This window comes from Selaginella moellendorffii, unplaced genomic scaffold (genome assembly GCF_000143415.4).
Source record: "Selaginella moellendorffii unplaced genomic scaffold, v1.0 SELMOscaffold_44, whole genome shotgun sequence".
Classification (NCBI taxonomy): Eukaryota; Viridiplantae; Streptophyta; class Lycopodiopsida; order Selaginellales; family Selaginellaceae; genus Selaginella; species Selaginella moellendorffii.
Window position 1 is genome coordinate 1,398,510 of NW_003314305.1, and position 7,817 is coordinate 1,406,326.

General features: G+C 47.6%; 1 long non-coding RNA gene across 1 annotated transcript; it reads left to right on the forward strand.

The window, feature by feature from the left end:
• The first annotated feature begins 2,389 nt into the window (after nt 1-2,389).
• Nucleotides 2,390-2,844, forward strand: LOC112349999. Its single transcript, XR_002993602.1, has 2 exons — nt 2,390-2,560; nt 2,613-2,844. It is a non-coding gene; the product is annotated as an uncharacterized LOC112349999 (long non-coding RNA).
• Nucleotides 2,845-7,817: the final 4,973 nt, after the last annotated feature.

Below are 7,817 nucleotides of genomic sequence, written 5' to 3' on the forward strand. Positions count from 1 at the left end.
GCGAATTTGTTGTTTAACGTACTTATGACGAGCAGCGACTGAAAGTTTGCAGCATTCATGTCCAGCTTGTGGCGGAATATACATAGCTGGCCAGTGCCAGGAAAGCTTCGAGTGAGACATACGTGAGATTCTTGCATTCCACCGCTTTATTCTCCTAAGCCGGCCAATGAGCTTGAGTCCCGGAGAACAATGAGATCCAGAAGACCATATGCAAACTGCTATGGACGTAAGGGAACGCGAAATCTTAAGTGTGACCTTGGAGTCGGGATTACCCCAAGGAACGTTTTGCAGCAAAACCATCACGAATGCTCCCTCCATCACTCCAGTCGACGAGGATACCGGTTAAGCGTAAACCTTGCGTAACTCCCTCTAAGCCAAAACGCACCTCGACAAAAATGCAAAAAAACTCCATCGTACTGCGCGATATTATCTCTCTCACATGAAGCTGGTGAAACAGAGAAAGTTTTATGTCACGCAGAAACAAAAAAAACCTTCTCTGTGAATCCATGAATGTCGGTGCTGATCCCATGGCCGTCATTTTAACACACCCGAGGAACTGAAAGACCAAGCAGGAGCTGTGCAGCTTACATAGTTTGCTCGGAAGGGCAAGCTACCAATGCTTCACTTAATAGATCCACAATAAATCGAAGTGATCTATTATAAGGCAAGGAAACTTTGTGGCCAGCACATCGCTAACGAATTCAGTAACCAGAAAAATAAAGTTTCCACTACCTCGAAATTGCGATGTCTTTGTCGATCCTCATTACGAGGACCATGGCATTGTGAAGCGACTCTTTCGTGCTCATAAGCTTCATCAAGGTTTTCCAAGCAGCCGGTAGTCATGTAACTTCAGAGGGTCTTCAGATGGAATGGAAGAACTACACTTAACAAAAGAAGGAAAGAGGTTTCTATCCAAAATAGACAGAGACCTGTAAGGAAGGGACGTGCAAGGCTTCACTCGTGTACATTCCGCCACAAGCTTAGCACCTGGAATGAATGCTCCGCTGCTCGTAAGAGGTACATTATAAAAAAATCGCAGCGTGCTACGCGAATAGAACAGAACCAGAAAGACCTGGAAAGCTGCACTGATCGTATGTATCCCCACAGCAGCACGAAAAATAAATGAAAGCGAAAAAAGATTTCTTTATCGCAGCCTGGAATTGAGACATTTGCATCGTACCACTGCTCTCAGCTATCAAATCCTCGTCACAACCCCACCATCAACATCGATGTATCCTACTTGGAACCGTCTTCCACCGGGAACACTTTCACCTATGCATAAAAAGTCTTACGCTCTTCTTATAAGCTTTTCGAGCGACTTACTTTGACATACATGAGATACTTGGATTCCACCGCTTTCCCTTGCTGTATGCTTGTAAGCAGGGCGATGAACTTGCAGTCCCGGATAGAAATTCGTCTGCAAACTGCTATGAAAAGACAACGAGATCTTAGAGTGTGTACCTTGGACTCGGGGAACGGAGTTGAAGCCTTCACTAGCCCAAGAGATGCATTGTGCTCGAGTCTCTTGAGAACCATGTTGATCCAACACTTAAGTCTGTCCAGATTTCAGCCGTCTCGGAGTCCCATTTCATCGCCTTAGAAAAGCGTTTAAGACTGGCGTGCCTCTGCTGGAACTGCCACCTTACTGTTTCCTAAAGACTAGCGTTTCACCAGTCGATGGGAGGCTGGAGACGCAATTGTCCCGAAAGTCTGTAATGACGTTTAATTCTCGTTACAGAGATGGCATGGCTAAATCCTTGTTAGATGCTGCCGGGAGCCTTGCAATGCTCACAACGCTATAATACACGGTGATTCGCTTTGCTTCTTGGCCTGGTCTCTGATGGGACTTAAGCAATACTATGCATTGACACTTCCTTTGGCAAACAAGCGGAGAGTGTGTACCTTAAACTCGGGCGGAGTTAAAGTCCACTCCTATGTCCTTGTATCCAGGCGCTGGAACGTAGGCAAAGACACCGAAAGTGTAGCTCTGGAGTTGGTGGCTTATTTGAGCTTCTTGAAAACTGGATTCAATGTTGGACAAATTCTGAAACATAGCCAGCACTGTTTTCATTCATTCATTCATTAATTGTTTATAAGGTCTTGCAGCGCCCACCAAGAAAACATGAGACCAACGGATTATAGTAAGGTGTTTTGATGATTTTATTTTAATGAAGATGCAACCCTCCAAATAAAGGACTGCTGTAGAATATTCCGGGAGTAAGTCACTTTTGGATGCAGCCCTCCAAATAAAGGATTGCTGTCCCAGGCATTGTTTTAGGTCGAGGTCGCGATGGAGGCGATTGCCAGGCAGATGATGGAAGCCATGGCCAATAATTATAAGGGCGATTTTATACTTGGGAAGGTGGCCATGATTGATGAACTAAGTGGGCGAGAGTACTACCTCTTGAGCTACACAGCAAAGGATTTGCCAGTGCCATTTGAAGGTAGTGTGGCGACTCATGGTAAATTTTTCCCTCAGGATGCAAAAGGTGTGAGGGCTTTGATCGTCTTTATTGTTGACGAGGATAACGACGAAGCCATGGAAGTGAGGACGGAGAGGGTATGTTATGCGGCTGCTCTTGACTTTTTTTCACTTTTTATTTTTTCTCCAGGTGTCTGAGGATGGCCAAGTGCTAGAAGCTTTAAGAAATTTCTGGTTGCCGGATGTTGATTGGCAAACATTGTGTATCTGGCAAGAACGCCGTGACAGAGTTGAGGCGATGATCGACGATTCCATTAAGAGAGGCCACATTCTTTTGTGCTAAAATGCTATTACTCCTTAGAAAATGTCTAAAACAAAGCCATGTTTAGTTTACCTCTTGGTCTCTTTCTTCTCGCATATTGGTAAGAGAAGTTCTTCTTCGAAAATTTCAGCAGCAGCAACTCAAAGTGGGATTTAACATTTGAATATGCATAATATTTGTCTCCGCCGCAATGTGGATCATTGTCGCATGCTTCTGCGAGGGCATCGAGCCCAAGATTAGTGATTTGGCCCAGAGTGGCTTTCTTCCCGTGAGCTTGCCCTGCAGAATTCAAAAGCAGCTTAATCCAATCTCAAGGAAACAAAATCCAACCACACCTGGCCGTGGATCTCGCAGAATACCTTCGGCATGCGGGCCACCAGAACCGATAGTCAAAAACGGCTGTTCCACTGCGTCCAATTGCAAGAGCTGGTACTGGCGCGTGTTGTCTCTCTTAACAGCGAAGAGTTTCTTGTTGTCAAAAATGAAAAAGCTTGATCTCGTACAGTGCTCATCAGCCATGCAGCGCTGGAAGACGAAATTTGCAGCTGCCTCACAAGTCATGGTGACTCCATGCTGAGCCTGACTTGACATCTCAATCTTCAGTACCATTATGATGCAGCGAGCGTCACTTACGGACCCAGCAATGCCGATTTGTAGTTCTGGCTCGTCACGAATCACAGTCACCTTCCGGTATTCCCTGTCCTTCTCTTCTAGATATAGTTGGCCAATTTGATCTGATGAAATCTCCGTTACGAGACTGTCGAAAAATACCACGAAGCTCCCATGCTTGCCAGCAACCGCAATCCCGATGGTACCACAGAGTTTCCCAATTTGGAGGTCAAGAGCATCCTGGATCACGCTTGTGTAGCAGCGGATTATGTTGTTGGCTGCAACCATGTCGATGCAAAGCCCGAGCTCCTGAATCTCAGTGAAGAGTGCCTTGGCCATGAGATAGTTACCAGCGTTTCCCAGGATCATGATCATCGTTGAGTAGTTGGCCAGGTCATGCTGGAAACCAGGGATCGTCTTGGCCAGGATAAAGAGCTCGAGCGCAAGAGATGCATCGTGCTGGAGCTTCTTGAGAACCATGTTGATCCCACGCTTAAGTCTGTCCAGATTTTCGGCCGTCTCAAAGTCCCAGCTCCCTCCTCCCTCTTCCATTGCCTCATAGAAAGCATTCAAGACTAGCGTGCCGCTGTCTGGAACTGCCACCTTATTGTTTCCCTGGAGACCAGTGCTGCACCAGTCGACGAGGAGGCCGGGGATGCAATTGTCTGAAAAGTATGGTATCTTTCTGTAGAGGTCGACAGCTTCCTGGATCCGGTTCACTCTTGTGTAGCAGGGGATCATGTTGTTCACTGCAAACGTGTCAATGCAAAGCCCGAGCTCCTGGAGATCAATGAAGAGTGCCTCCGGCATGAGATAGTTGCCGTCATCTCCCAAGATCATGATCATCGTGCAGTAGTTTACCAAGTCGTCTTGGCCCACGTAAAGAGCTTGAGAGATGCATCGTGTTTCATCTTCTTGAGAGCAACGCAGACCTGGTGGGGGTGCGTTTTCCCGCGCTTGAGCCTGTCCAGCTTCTCAACTATCTCGGACCTCCAGCTCCCTCCTCCTTCCTTCAAAATCTCGCACAAAGCATCGGAGACTAGAGCTCCTTTGCCTGGGAGTAAACCTGGTAGCACCACCTTACTGCTCAGCACCATATAGTTCCCCGTTTCTTCTGTTCCTTCTCGCAAGCTCCACACTGGAAACGAGTTCCATGACGAGGAGACCTTCGTCGCCCGGTTGTCCACTGTTACTGACAAAGGCTGACCACTGACGAACTTGGTGCGACTGCAAACCTCTGGAGGATCATCATCGGTGTCGCTCACTGTCTCGTAGTCCAGAAACTTGTCCTCGACTGCATGGACGTTCCACTGCTCCTTCCCACTATGAAGGTGGAGCTTCCGCCCGTATTCCTTGTGACTCAGGATTGGATCCACGCAGTTGCTTTCCTGCTCTTCGGCTGTGTAGGTCTTCTTCCCGAGCTGGTGGTGGAGTGCTGCCACACTGAATCCTGCTTGGTGGTCTGCGAATTCCTGCTCTCGACTTAGTCTCGGACAAGGTGGTGGCCCGAGCTTCCTACCATGCTTCGTCTTCACGTAGAGATCGTCGTCACGGGGCAGTTCTGTGATCACCATGAGATAGTTGTGCAGGATCATGATCATCACCAGGTCGTGCTGCATTGTCTTGGCCCACGTAAAGATTTTGAGCGAGAGAGAGGCATCGTTGAGCTTCTTGAGAACCACGCAGAGCTGGTAGGGGTGCGTTATCCCAGTCTTGAGCCTGTTATCCAGCTTCGCAACCGTCTTGGAGCTCCAGCTCCCTCCTCCTTTCTTCACAGTCTTGTGGAAGACTAGAGCTCCTTTGCCTGGAACTAAACCCGGCTGACCCTCCTTACTGCTCGGCACCATATAGTTCTCCCTTTCTTCTTTGCATTCCTGCAAGCCCAACGAGTTCCACGAGACATTCTTCGCCTGGTTGTTCACTGTTACTGACAATGGCTGAACAATGGCGATCTTGTCGCGACCGCAAAGCACCAGAGGATCATCACCAGTGTCACTCGCGGGAGGAAGTGTCTCGTAGACCAGAAACTTGTCCCTGACTGCACGGACGTTCCACTGCTTCTTCCCTCTGTGAAGATGGAGCTCCTGCCTGTACTGCTTGTGACTCATTATCAGATCCACGTAGTTGCCTTCCTGCTCGTCGGCTGTGTAAGTCTTCCTCCCGAGCTGGTGTTGGACTGCTACCATGCTGAACCTATCCAAGCCTGCTTCGGGGACTTTTTGCTGTCTGGGACGAGGTGAAGGCCGCAGCTTCCTGTCATACTTCGTCTTCACGTAGAGATCGTTTCCACGGGGCATGTCTGTGATCGCCATGAAATAGTTGCCATCGACTCCAAGGATCATGACCATCACCACGTCGTGCCGGAAGCTGGAGATTCTCATGGCCAGCGTAAAGAACTCGAGCGAGAGATATGTGTTATGCTTCATCTTCTTGACAACCATGTCAATGATCTCGGGCTTGAGAATGTCCAGATTCTCTCTTCTCTCTTTCATTGCATTCGAAGTCTAGTGTCTGGAACTAAGAACTGGATAGAAACTTGTCAGTTCCCAGTTTAAAAGAAGAACGTACCAATGCTTTCCTCTGCTAGAACTAGTCACAGTTGGCTGTGGATTTGGCGGCGAGATAGTGGAAGCTCGGCTTGTTCCTTCCTGCAAGAGGAGCTTCATGAGTTATGCACGTCGATCTATAAGTTAGAAGATAGCTTACCAATTTTCTGGAGCCGTGGGAGCTCGATCTACCCTGCCTGCCCGGATTCTCAGCTGGTGGATGAGAACCACGCTCTCCAATACGACGATCACGCCAACAGCACCGCTGGAACAGTCGCTTCCACGCGCTCATGCATCGATGCTATTGCAAAAGAGGTGAATCCGTGATAATCCGGCATCCAGTCCAAGAAATCCCGGTCTAGAGAGCCTGAGCGATCAATCCCACGCTGGATTCTGCCGCAGATCTAGACAATCCCGGTGAACTATGGCGATGGCGACCTAGCAAGGGAAGAAAGAATGTACCTTGTGGATGATTTCTCAATGCTGCCAAGCGCCTAGAAATCTATCGATCGATCTGTAAAACCCTAGGCAGAGATCTTCTTCTCCCTCGGTGTTCTGCTGGCCGTGAAGTTAAAGATGTGGAGAATATACCAAAGATACTTGGGCACGACTAGGGCGAATTTAGGCGGGAAGGGAAGGGGATATGCTCGATCTCTGAAGAGAATGCATTCATTGCTGCCACGTCAGCGTGCCGCCAAGGCACTGATTCAAAGTTTAGGGCGCGGCAAGAGGATTAGAAGGCAATGGAAGAAGATGCCCCCGCAGAAGCATGTGACAATGATCCACACTGCGGTGGAGCCAGATATTTATCCATATTCAAATGTTAAATCCCACTTTGAGTTGCTGCTGCTGGAATTTTCGAAGAACTTCTCTTACCAATATGGTAGAAGGAGAATATGTTTTAGACGTTTTCTAGAGAGTAATAGCACAAAAGAATCTCGCCTCTCTTGATGGAATCATCGATCATCGCTTCAGCTCTGTCGTGGTGTTCTTGCCAGGCACACAATGTTTGCCAATCAACATCCGGTGACCAGAAATGTCTTACAGCTTCTAGCACTTGGCCATCCTCAGACACCTAAAAGAGAAAAAAATTAAAAAGTGGAAACAAAAATGCCATAGCAGCCGCATAACATACCCTTTCCGTCCTCACTTCCATGGCTTCGTCGTTATCCTCGGACGATCAAAGCCCTCACACCTTTTGCATCCCGAGGGAAAAATTTCCCATGAGTCGCCACACTACCTTCATATGGCACTGGCAAATCCTTTGCTGTGTAGCTCAAGAGGTAGTACTCTCGCCCACTTAGTTCAAATTATAAAATCGCCCTTATAATTCTTGGCCATGGCTTCCATCATCTCCCTGGCAATCGCCTCCACTCCATCGCGACCTCCACCTAAAACAATGCCTACAGCAATCCTTTATGCATCCAAAAGTGACTTACTCCAGGAACATTCTACAACAATCCTTTAAGTGACTTACTCCCGGAATATTCTACAGCAATCTTTTTAATACTCGAGTTAAAATCCGCTCCTATATCCTCGTATCCAGGCTCTGGAACGTAGGCGAAGACACACGTTGTACCGCCGAAAGCGTAGCTCTGGTGGCAGCTTATTTTAGCTTCTTGAAAACCATTTACATAAAAATTGAATACTTTCCGGATCAATGTTGTACAAATTCTGAAACACAACCAGAATATAGACATTCCATGTACCGTTTGTTTGCAAAAAGAAGTGTCAATGCAGAGTCTGTAGTATTGCCTAAGTCTGCTCGGGGAGCAAAACGAATCACCTGTATTATAGTGAAAGTTGCGTTGCGAGAATTGCAAGGCTCCCTGGCAGCATTTAACAAGGATTTAGCCATGCTATTTTTGTAACGTGAGAATTAAAAGTCAATCGATGAGAGATGCAATTGTCTGGAAAC